Source organism: Panthera pardus, unplaced genomic scaffold, assembly GCF_024362965.1.
Source record: "Panthera pardus isolate Hobbes unplaced genomic scaffold, ASM2436296v1 HiC_scaffold_16, whole genome shotgun sequence".
Lineage (NCBI taxonomy): Eukaryota > Metazoa > Chordata > Mammalia > Carnivora > Felidae > Panthera > Panthera pardus.
Window position 1 is genome coordinate 83,990,406 of NW_026526721.1, and position 13,606 is coordinate 84,004,011.

Genomic DNA, 13,606 nt, shown 5'->3' on the forward strand with positions numbered 1-13,606 from the left:
TACAATCCCAAAATGCAGTATATCTTTCTATTTGTTCAACTCCTTTTTTCTTTCTTTCTTTCTTTCTTTCTTTTTTTTTTTTTTTTTTTTTTTTTTTTTTTTTTTTGTCTTTCAAGGCATTTATACATTCTGGGCATTTCTAGTCAAGTTTACTCATATGTGTTTATTTTCTTATTTTGGTTATTACATATGAGGTCTTCTATACATTCTGGTTTTGTTTGTATAGATGAAGGCCATTGATTTTTGCATGATGATTTCATAAACTACTTGACTAAATTCTGTTTTGTTCCAGAAAGCTTTTTCATTTGTTCTTTTGCATTTTCCATATATGTAATTATATATTTCCTTTTAACTGTTGATTTCTTTTATAGTAACTGAACTGTTTAGATTTGCTCTTTTGGAGTATATTGTATTTTTCTAGAAAATAATACATTTCAAATTTATTTGCATTGAACTGTGCAAAGTAGTCTCATGATTCATTTGTTTCCTTCATTTTTGGTAGTATCTCCTTCTTGTCATTTTTAATTTTCTGTATTTGTGCTACCTCAATTTTTTAAAATAAATAGTTTTTCACTGAAGTGCAATATCCAAAGAGGGAATAACCCGTAAGTATGCATCTCAGTGAAGTTTTACAAAGAGAACACACCTGTGTAGCCCTAGCCTTACCAAGAAATGGGACATTACTGGAAATAGAACTTGCAGAAGCCCTAATGTATCCCTTCCCAGTCACTGCAACTTCTCAGGCTGTTGATCACTATCTGACTTCCAAAACTAAATTCGTTTCACCTGTTTGTCAAATGTACATAAATAGAATTAGAGAGTCTTGTGTGTCTTTTGAGTCTAGCTTCTTTCACTCAATGTTACATTTGTGAGATTCTTTCGTGTTGCAGCATGTAGGAATAATTCATTCATTTTAATTGCTGAATAAAATTCCATTTGCTAATAGACCACAATTTAATATCTGTTCTATTACTGATTAACACATGGATTGTTTATAGTTGGTGGCAATTAAGAGTAAAACTGCTATGAACATCTTTATATATGTCTCCTGGTACACATATAAGCAAAGGTCTGTAAGTGCTATATACCTGTGAGGTGATTTGCTGGGCCGTGAATCATGCCACGTATACAGCTTTGGTAAATACTTCTAAAAAGTTTTTGGAAGTTGTTGTTCCAATTTACACTCCCCAAAACAGTATATGTAAGAGTTCCTATGCTCCACATCCTTATTAAACTTGGTATTATCAGCCTTCTTTATCTTATCTTATCTTATCTTATCTTATCTTATCTTATCTTAAAGAGATAGCACACGCTGGGGAGAGGGCTGAGAGACAGAATCTTAAACAGGCCCTATGCTCAACATGAAGCCCAATGTGGGGCTTGATTCCACAACCCTGGGATCATGACCTCAGCCAAAATCAAGAGTCAGATACTCAACTGACTGAGTTACCCAGGTGCCCTGGTATTATTAGTCTTTTTAAATTTAACTATTCTGGTTTTAGATTTGCATTTATATTATTACCAAGGAGCATCTTTTCATATGTTTTGTTATCTATTTGGTTATGATCATTTATAATGCCTTTTCAAGTCTTTTGCCCATGTTTTTATGAACTTTTTTTTATCTAAAGAGGTTTTTCATATATTCTGGGTACAAAATCTTTCTCAGATGTAGGCATTCCAAACACGGACTCCTACTTTGTATCTTATAAGTCTCCAAATAAGTTTTTTGATGAGCAGAAGTTCTTAATTTTTATGTAATCCAACTTATTTTTCCCTTTATGGTTAATGCTTTATTTTTGTATACTATTTGGGAAATCTTTGCCTATGACGAAGTCATGCAGATCATATTCTAAAAGTAATTGTTTCACCTTTCACATTTACACTTGATCTTAGCCACGAAGCGATTCTTCTTAGCCAAGAAGTGATTACCTTCCACGTTTAAACCTACAATCCACCTAGAGTTGAATTTTTATATGGTACAATGTGGGAATCAAGCTTAATTTTTTCCTTTTGGATAATCAACTGACCCACAACAATTTGTTGTCAGTTCTCTACTTGTGTTTCTGTAATGTGATCTTTGCCATAAACCATGTGTCCATGTCAGGGTGTATTTCTGGATTCCCTCTTCTGTTTCTTTTTCTGGTCCATTTGCCTGTGCTCAGACCGGTGGTGTCACACTGTCTTAATTAATGTGGCTAAATTAATATTTAGCGGTGTAACTAGATTCTCCAAATCATTCTTCTTCAAATCTACCTTATCTGTTCTTAGTTATTTGCATTTTAAAAAATAAATTTTAGAAACTTGTCAATTCCCCACCCTCCCCCCAAATTGCTGGAATTATAACTGTAGTGCATTGACTCTATCAGTTGATTTAGGGAGAACAGACATATTTATAACACAGAGTCTTCTAATTTATAAACAAATTATATCTCTATATTTATTTGGATTTTGCAATTTCTTTCAATATTTTAAAGTTCTTTGTGTTGAAATTTTGTATACATTTTGTTAGATTATATTCTAAGGTATTTAACATTGATGGTTTTCTAATAGTTTCATTTATTTATAAAAATACAATTTATTTGAGTAAACTGTATATTGGGACTTCATTAACTTCACTTATTAATTATAATAATTTATTTCTAAATTATTTTGGATTTTTCCATGCACAGTCATGCCATTTGCAAATAATGACAATGCTTTACTGCCTTGGCTAAGACCTCCAGCACCATGTTGAATAAAAGTAGTGATAGATCTACTATATGATCCAGCAATTCCACTTCTGGATATTTATCCAAAGGAAATGAAAACACTAACCTGAAAATATATCTGCATTCCCATGTTCATTGAAGCCTTAATTACAACAACTAAGACATGGGAACAACCCAAGTGTCCATCAATATACAAATAGATAAAGAAGAATATATTCAACCATAAAAAAGAAGGAAATCTTGCCATTTACAACAACATGGATGGAACTTGAGGGCATTCTGCTAAGTGAAATAAGTCAGTCAGAGAAAGACAAATTCTATATGATCTCACTTATGTGTGGAATCTGAAAAACAACAACAAAAAACACATAGATATAAAGAACAGGTTGGTGGTTGCCAGAGATGGGGGGGATGGGTGGATGAAATAAATGGGTGAAAGAAAAAAAAAAGTGGTGATAATGAGCATTTTTACTTCATTTCTGATCATAAAAGAGATTTTTGCTCTTCAACACTAAGTATAGGGTTGGAGCAGAATTTTTAGGACACATTTTATCAGATTAAGGAAGTTTTCTACTATTCCTAGTTTTCTAGCAGTTTTTTTTTTTAATAAACAGGAGATGAATTTTATCAACTTTGTTTCTGAAAACTATGGAGTGATACTAACATTTTTATTCTAATTTTTAATGTGGTGAATTATATTAGTTGATTTCTTTTATTCGAAGTGAGGAAGAACTTGAATACATTAAAATGCACAAATCTTAACAGTACATCCTGATCAATTTTTGCGTATGTATACATCCATGTAGCTACCATTTAGATCAAGGTTTGGATGATCTTTATCCACCAGAAAGTTCCTTTGTGCCCATTCCCAGTCAATACTCAGAGGTAACCACTTTATTTTTCATCTTTATTACCATGGGTTAGTTTTTCTTGTTAATTTCACATAACTGAAATCATATAGTATGTATTTTCAGTGTTTGTTTTCATCCATTCAATATAATGTTCTTGACTAGTGTTTTTTAAAAACATATGTCTTAATTTCTAGGTGGAAGTTCCTTTTCAGTTTTTTTATTTTGTTCCTAGTTTTAGTTTTATTGCATTTTAGTAAGAGAATGTTATTGGTATTATTTCTTCCTTTCAGAATGCAGTGAGGTTTTGTTTGTGACCCAGGTCAGGAATATAATTAAAAAAAAAAATGAAATAGAGATTTATTTGAACAGTTGGTCTTCTTAGAAGAAAGCCCATACTTTTGGAGAAGCCTTCTAAGCATGCAGTGTTCTTTTGAGGTAGGCGGTAAACAGGTAGGTATGTTCTGTTGCCTCTTCCAGTGTCATAATTGTATTCTATTGCTACTTTGGAGATTCCATTTTAGTGTTTTAGTTTTAGAATTTAACTAAAGTTTTAGCTTCCTGAGATGTTACATAGTGGAGAGGTCGAGGGTTTTCAAAGTCCAGCTCTGTCCTTCACTAACTTATGTCAGTTTCCTTATCCATATAACAGAAATAATAGTATCCATTTCATTTTGTTTCTGTGATGACTGAATGAGATAACTTGGGTGAAACATCTGGTAAGTGGAATAGGTAGGCACTTGATTGATGGCATCCATGGTTGTGATTGTAGTAGCTGCAAATAAGCTTAGTTCACATGCTAGTCTCACCAACAAGGGAGAAAATGCTATCTAGTTCCACACTGACCAAACTGCATTTGAGCCCAGAATAAGAGGATGAAAAATTACTTCCCTGAATTGACTGGCATACTATCCCTCATACATAACCAAATCTTCTAGATACAATAAAGTACAGTCACCCCTTAAACATGGGTGTGAATTATAATATGGATGATTCTTTTCAACATTAACATGAATCAAGGGCCAGTTTGATCACTAGGAAGGATAGATTCAAGTAGACTTAAAAGAAAAAGTCCTGAGAGGAATAGGGAAGAAGAGTAGGAAATGGAAGTAGCAAACAAAGATGATAAATTTTACTTCCTTCAGTATTTTGCCCAGAAACGGACCCTGCTAGGGACCACTAGTTGAAGCTAGTGATCAGTTTTCATTCCCTAAGAGCACTGTCAGGTGCTCCCAGACACTGAAGCCTCTGCCTCCAGATTTTGCATTCTCTCCTGCAGCAGTCTAAAATTATACCTCTTCTGCACCTCTGTGATACTTTTAGTTTGTCCTTTTGGCTTGTAGCCAAATCCTTGTGCTCAGTCTCATTCGTGACTGTCTTCCAGTCTGAGAAGAGCAAAGATTAGGGAGAGGGAGGGGGAAGTGCAGTGGGAGGGAAGGATATGCAGAAGTGCCACAGGGAAACTCCTACCTGTGACATTCTGGTACTTCTCAAGGTTACAGGGATCAAGCAGCTCGCAGTCAGTTGTGAAGAGAAGGCTTTCCTCTCTCCTGTTGTGATTGCAGTGGGGAATGACTGGTTGTGATAATAACAGTGTGCTCCAGGGCTGATTGATGTGGTGACAGCACCAGGCTTGCATGAACCCCACTGCCAAGGCTTAGGACCTCACTGGGACTGTCGACAACTTCTTTTTCTACTTGACTCACGTTGCAATCACCTGAGAAGCATGTTGTCCAAAAATTTCAAAGACAGCCAAGCAGAATTAATAGACCAGAGGCAGCACTGAGTGAGCATTATTCATTGACAGGTAAAAGAGTCAGATTTTTTTTTTTTTTTTTAAAAAAAGGTCAACCAAAGTGGATATAAGGCGTGGTTGTTGAGAAACATGCTTATCATATTCAAGTCCTAACAGGCTCAGCTGGTTTCATGTGGCTATTTACGTTGCCACTTAAAGTCTCATAACAAAATCATCACTAGATAATCTGCATGTAACTAGTTCACCCACTGGTCAGTGCTCAGTCATGATATGCCCGTCTTCATTAGGCTTCAAACTTTCTCAAAAAAATCATAACTTTCCTATAAAACTGACTTCAAAACACAAGTGTTTATGTGTACACATGCTTATCTTGAGTTCAGCAATATTTCATATTAATTTTTGGAGATACTTATAAAATAGAACTAGTTGACTTTTCAAAATTTTGTGAAGTTTTAGGAATTACTTTATATATTAGAGTTTTAATGTATAACCTTTAATTTTCATTTCTAGTTGAACACTGATTTAATAAGGGCAGGAATCAACAGAAAGTGTTGGAAAATGGATGTGAGACAGTAATGCCAACTAACATGAGAACAGCTGGATCTGAACTTTGTTAAGAAGTGGAAATCATGCTTGGGAATCAGCCTCAGGGTGATCAGCCCCAGAGGGAGGAATTCACATTAACTCAAGGGCATGTAAGAGTCATACAAATCAGAATGCCTAGCTTATTAATGCCATGAGAAATATAACCAGCTCATTCAGGCTGGCATAAATTTCTCTTCCTATAGTCAAAGTATATGAGAAGTCAAATTACAATTAGACAGTTTTGGATTACTCAGGAATCAGAAATAGTAGAAACCTAGGTGATTGGTACCTTCCCTTCCTACGGGCAGATGCACTTGGGAAACAGGATATTGCTTGATGAACATAGAGTCAGAACACAGAGTTTTATATTAATGGAATATTTAAAAGAACCAGGAAAAACCAGCTTGAGCTATCTATCCAGGACAAGGTATAATTTTGCTAATTGGTTTGACCACATACGTTTATCTCCAAACCAGAGATCAGAAATATTCCCAAACCCTGTAGGTAAAACTTCCTCTTCCAGTGACTGAGCATGGGCAGACACTGCCAATGTCAGCCTCTAGGGGCCTCTTCCTTCCCCCATGGCTGAAACACTCCCCTCTTCCCATCCACCTCAATACACACATCCACTTCTAATGTCACATTCTTTCTCTCATTTCTTGGTATAAACTTAGGAATGGAATTGTTTTTTTCATTGCTGGGTCAGGGGATGAGCCCATTTTGGTGGGTCCTGTCAAATTGTTTTCCAAAATGAGTGTATCAGTTTATACTCTATCATACCTTTTCTTTGTTTCACGTTGTAGCTAACCCTTGGTATTTGTAATTTTTGACCCATCAATGTTTGTAAAATGGTATCTTGTTTTATTGCAGTTTTAACTTCTATTTGTTTGTTTTGTAAAATTGAGCATCTTTTCATTTGTTCCTTGACCATGCTTCTTATCTGTATCTATTGAAAGTATCACATGGGTTTTTCAACCAGTTAATACAATAAATTACAGTAAGAGATTTTCCTGTATTTAGCTCACATTGCATTCACTTGGTTATGAAATAGTATCTTTCTAAAAATTGTAGAGTTGGTTTAATAATATTTTATTTAGGGCTTTTACATAGAAACTCAAAGTTAAATGTGGCTTATAATTTAACTTTTTCTTATTGTCCTGTTTAATCTTTTCTTGTCACAATGTCACTAATCTCAGCCCAATTTTTCTCTTTTCTGAAAGAGCCTGATAATTTATTTTTGAGAAGATTTTGAATCGCTGATTCATTTTTTCCATTATTTTAGAACCATTCAAACTTTCAGACACTGTTGGGTCAGTTTTGATCATTTACTTTTTCCTAAGAATTTGTTATTTTTTGCCTGTTTTTTTAATTTTGAATTTTTTAGTGAGGTATAATTTATACATAGTATATGCACAGATAGTTGGAAGAACACCCATGAAGATATAGAATATTCTATGACTACAGAAAGTTTTATCATGCCTCTTTCCAGGGAATCTTGCCCTCTGCCTCTATGAAGCATTTTCTGTTTTGATTTCTATCATAGATTCGCCTTCCTTGTTCCTGAATTTTAAATAAATGGAATTATATAGCACATATTCTTTTGAATATGAATTCTTTCGGACATTTTTTGAGATTCCTCCATGTTGCTGCATATATCACTAGTTTGTTACTTTGTATTGCTGAATAATATTCCCTTGCATGAATGTTCCACAATCTATCTGTCCATTCTCCTAGGAATGGAAATCTCCATTATTTCCATTTTGACTACTACAAATACAGCTGCTCTGAACATTCATGTGCAAGTCTCTTTATGAACATATGTTTTCATTTTTCTTGGGTAAATATATGAGAGTAGAATTGCTGGGTTAGAGAACAGGTGAATAAACTTGATGAGAAACTGCCATACCATTTTTCAAAGTGGTTTTAGTATTTTGCATTCCACCAGCAGTATAAACGAGTTCTAGTGCATCTGCTTTTTCTTTTATCTCCCCAAGTTTTTATTCAAATTCAGCTAGTTGCCATATAGCGCCATATTAGTTTCAGGGGTAGAATTTAGTGACTCATCACTTACATACAACACCTGGTGCTCATTATAACAAGTGCCTTCATTAATACCCATCACCTATTTAACCCATCCTCCCTGCCCACATCCCCTCCAGTAACCATCAGTTTGTTCTCTATAATTAAGCATCTGGGGGTGCTTGGTTGGCTCAGTTGGTTATAAGTGTCCAACTTCGACTCAGGTCATGATCTCGCAGTTCGTGAGTTCAAGCCCTGCATCAGGCTCAGTGCTGACAACTCAGAGCCTGGAGCCTGCTTCGGATTCTGTGTCTTTCTCTCTCTACCTCACCCCCGCCGCCCCCACCCCCACCCCCGCCGCCCCCGGCTCCCACTCTGTCTCTCTCTCAAAAATAAATAAACCTTAAATTTTTTTTTAAACTCTGTTTCTTGGTTTGCTTCTCTTTTCCCCCACAATGTTCATTTGTTTCGTTTCTTAAATTCCACAGATGAGTGAAATCATATGGTATTTGTCTTTCCCTGACTTATTTCACTTCAAATAATATTCTCTAGCTCCATCCACAGTGTTGCAAATGGCAAGATTTCATTCTCTTGATGGCTGAGTAATATTCCATTAAATATATATGTGACATTTTCTTTATCCATTCATCAGTCTATGCATATTTGGGCTCTTGCTGCAATTTGACTATTGTTGCTAATGTTGCTATACTCATAAGGGTGCATGTATCCCTTCAAATTAGTTTTTGTGTATCCTTTGGGTAAATACCTAGTAGTACAATTGCTGGATCATAGGGTAATTCTGTATCTCCTTTTTTTGCCAATACTTGGTAGTGCCCAGGTTTTTCAACTTAGCCATTCCAGTGGGTGTAGTGCTATCTTGTTGTGATTTCAACCTGTATCTCTCTAGTGTTAATGATTTTAAGCATCTTTGCATGTGCAGATTTGTCATTCATACATCTTATTCTATGAAGTGGCTGTTAAAGTTTTTGCCTATTTTTTAAAAGTTGTCTTTTTTCTACCGATTTGTTGTTCTTTCTATTTTCTGGAGACAAGTCCTTTTTTAGTCATAAAAATGGCAATACATTCTCCCAATTTTGTCTTTTTATTTCCTTGTGTCTTTTGATATACAGAAGCTTTTAATTTTAGTGCTGTATAATTTATCAAATTTTTAGTTAGTGTTTTGGTCCTAAGAAATCTTTGTGTCTACCCCAACGTTGTCCATCTATTTTTCTATGTGTTCTACTGGATTTATAATTTTGGCTTTTATGTTTAGATTTATAACTCATCTTGAATCAATTTTTTAATGGTAAATTGTTTCATTTATTGGCACAAAATTGTTTTTAGCATTCCTTTATTGTCCTTTTAATGTCTTTAGGATCTGAATTGATGTTTTCTTTTTATTTACTCTCTTCCTTGATCAGTAGTGCATAAGGTTTATCAATTTTATTACTCTTGCCAGAGACTCAACTTTCACTTTTGTCAATATTCTCTATTGTTTGTTTCTATTTCATTTATTTCTGTTCTCATGGTTTTTATTTACTTTTCTCTTTTTATGTTGGGTTTAATTGAATTTTCTTTTTCTAATTTCTTAAGGTGAAAATTTTTTCTAACATAAGCTATAAATTTCCCTCTAAGCACTGCTTTAGCAGCATCCCTCACATTTTGTCATTATCCTTCAGTTGAAAGAAGTTTTTAAATTTCTGTGTTTCTATTTTGCTCATGGTTATTTAGAAGCTTAATTCCCAGATGTTTGGGAGGTCAACCCAATCTTCACATTTGTAACATAAAAAATACTGTAACAATGATTTTCATGTATCTTTATCTCTGTTTTTATCTTTTTACTTCAATTTAATTGTTAACCTCTAATCACTGCTATATCTCTAACAATATTTTTTATTCCTATATTATTCATTTGTGCCTTCTCTCTGTCTTGATCCACTTTACCAATGATTTAATTTTATACTTTTTTCAAAGAAATAATTTTCACCTCTCTTTGTACTTCTTTTTTCATTTTAATTAGACTTCATTTTATATAGTGGTTTTAGGTTCACAGCAAACTTAAGTAGAAAGTACAGGGAGTTCTCCTGTCCCTATACAATCCTACCTTCCCCCATTATCAACATCCCACACTACATTTACATTTGTTACATTGTTGCCTATAGTGACACAGCATTATAACCCAAAGCTCACGGTTTACATTAGAGGTCACTCTTGGTGTTAAACATTTTATGGGCTTTGACACATACATTATGACATATATGAACTATTAAAGTAGCATATGGAATAATGGTTTACTCTACTGTTTGAGGTATATTACTCTATCGTCTCTTTTCTTGGTAATTCAAAAATCTGTTGACTCTCGTCAATGGATCTTCCTTATGCATTTGTGTTTTTCACTTTACCTGATAGAATTCTGTAATTCTGTAATTTAATTTGGCTCCTTCAGAAAGGATTTGCTTTTGTTTCTGCCAGGTGTCTGAGGTAAAAGCAACTCAGGAACTCTTTCACTGACTTTTCAGCTGGGAAATCTTATGTGGCTATACAGGTGGTAAAAATTCCAGCCCCAAACTTATATGAGAGCATCTTGAGGTGGCTGGAAATATCTAGAGGGTACTGTTTCCTTTTTGTTTTCTGTTCCTTCTAGAGGCAAGGCCATGATCAGCATGTATCCTCAACATCTCTTTCTGTGGGGGACATATTTGTTTTAGTTCACTGACTGAGGGGTTGATCACCCTTATGGTGTCTCATCTTTTTGTAGAAGGCTTTAATTTAAATTCTCATGTAGTAGAGGTTCTAGGTCCCTGTCCTTGCCCAAGTTTTTAGAACTTCCCTCCTCTGTACCTTAATAGAATTGGGTTATGAAATCTCACTTTGTTGTGGCTACTATTACTCAGCCTAGGTTAAGTGATGTTGCAATAATAAATTAGCTCTAAATTCTTTATATGTTATTTCTTATTCACGCTACCTATCTTGAGCAGGTTAGTGGAGAGCTCTGCTCAAAGGAATCACCTAGGGACTCAGTCTTACATGGTTTCCACCATCTTGGCTCTTGACTTTGGCATCTACTAAAGTGAAAGAATGGAAGATAGAAGTCAGCACAGGGCATTTCAGCCTCGGCTCTGAAGTGACTCACATCACTTCTGCATACATTTCATAAACCAGCAGTAGGCACACAAACCCACTTAGGTTCAAGTGGACTGGGAAGGATAGTTTTCTGGGCACCCAGGATGGAGGAAAATAAAATAGGATTTAGTGATATATACCATTGTCCCTGGGGTAGCCATTACATATTACCTACCATTGTAAGCATTCCTAAATCCTTGACTTATCAGATTCAGTTTATAAACAACAATTAACCTATTTCATAAGTTCTTCAAAGATGTCATGCATTATTTAACAGTTATATGATGATAAATCATACCTTTAAAAATAATTCAAAACCTTCAAATCCGTAGTGTGCACTGCCAAGACACTTCAAAGCTAACTAGACCCAATGTGATTTTTAAGACCAACTGGTTGTGGTCATCTCAGAAAGGGAGACACAAAAAGAGCATCCCTAGGCAATTCACTTATCAGTAGAGTCTGGCACTTTCCTCATAACATTTGGCAGTCTATGTGCTCACTACGGTCTATTTGCTTTTTTCTAAGACTTGCAGCGAAAATTAATAATTTGTTGGATAAATCCTTGCATGTTCATATTAACATATTTCATCTTTATTTGCTCTAACACAATTAATTACTTTCAAAGAACTACAATCACTATCATCATCATGGTTGCTAATTACTACCAATATCAGTGAATACATACTGAGTGTGGGGTACTAAGTTTCATATTAGTTTACATAATTCAGAGAAGCATTTCTTGTCATGAAATTTTTTAACCTAGGAGAATTAAATTATGGTTCTTTCAGATAATTTATAATTCTGCTTTCTTTTTCCTGATCTTTCTTCAGCAATGGTCATTCTTCATTCTTACACATTTTTATTTAACATTTTAGATCTTTTAGACTAATAATACTAAAGGAAATTTTAAAGTAGTTGGTTTATAAAGGATATATCACAGTGCCTTCAAGGAACCTGGAAATAGGGGAAATATAATTTCCCTTGGAAGTTAAATCTCAAGATCAACACACAATGGCTCAAAGAAGAGATTTCTAAGCCAGTAAGACTTGACTAAGTGGATTGGATGGTATTGTCTACTAGCCTCCTTCTTACCTCATCTATTTCCTCACCTTACCACTTATCCACTACCCCAGCTAAGCTATCTTTCACACCATTCCACTGAATCCTCTCTTGCTAAAGTCACAAATATCCTCGATGTTGCCTAATCCAATAGCCACATCTGAGTTTTTAGACTTAGAGAATGAACTCTACTCCTCAGAAGTTTTTTCAAATAATTAGCACTCCCACCATCTTGAAACATTTTCTTATTTTGGTTTCAGGAACATGTGTTACTGGTTTTTCTTCTCTCTCATTGGCTGCTCTTCCTCAATCTCCTTTGCTAGACTCTCCTTATTCCTCCTTCTAAATCAGAGTTGTTCCAGGTCTCAGTCTTGGAGTCTCTTCTCTTTTCTATCTGTGATCACCATCTTGAGGAATTGAATTCAATCCCATGGCTTTAAAAACCACCGATATACTGATAACGTCAGTTCCAACCTCTCCCCTATTAATTATAGACTACCAACTATAATCTGCCTTCTGATGTCTAATAGGCACACTAAAATCATCACATCCAAAAAACAAAATCTCTATTGCCTTCTCCTACACAAATATGGATCTTCACTCACCTCATGGTCAGGCCTCAAACGTTGAGTACATCCTTCAAAATACATTCCAAATCCCATCATTTCTTACCTCTTTTGCCATTTTCTGTTCTGCTCCAAGATACCATCATCTCTTACCTGACCCTGCAGTATTTACCTATCCTGCTCCCCATTGGCACCTATGCCCTCATTAGCCAATTCTCCAGGTTGCCGCTGGAGCCGTCCTTTTAAAACACAAATCTGAGCACATCACTCTCTTGTTTAAAACCCTCTAATAGTTTCTATCACATTAGGAAAAAATCCAAAATTCCTTATCATGACCTAAACCCTTATAAAGGCCTTTGTGATCTGGCCCCTGACTGCCTCTCCCAAATCATACTACCATTTTCTTCCTCACTCTTTGAACTCTAATAATATTGTCTACTATCTGTTTCCCCAACGTGTCAAGAATGTTTCCACTGCAAGGCTTTTCCCCGGTCTGAACACTGGTCTCATGTCCACTTAGCTTGCTTTCTTGCTTATTTAGGTGTCTGCTCAAATATCACACCCTGAAATAGTCCTTCACTGACCATTCAACTTAAAGTAGCATCTCTTAAACTTCTGGGGTTTTTTCTGCTTCATTTTTTCTTCCTGGTACTTACTATTAACTGTTTCTGTATGATTGATTTATAGATTTATATATTTTTTATTACCTTTATCTCTTCTCCCATTTGGAATGTAAGATCTATAAAGGCAGGGATTTTATTTATTTATTTAAAATGTTTCTTTAATTTTGAGAGACAGAGAGATAGACTGTAAGCAGGAAAGGGGCAGCGAGAGAGGGAGACACAGAATCTGAAGCAGACTCCAGGCTCTGAGCTGTCAGCACAGAGCCTGACGCGAGGCTCGAACTTACGAACCATGAGACTATGACCTGGGCCAAAGTCA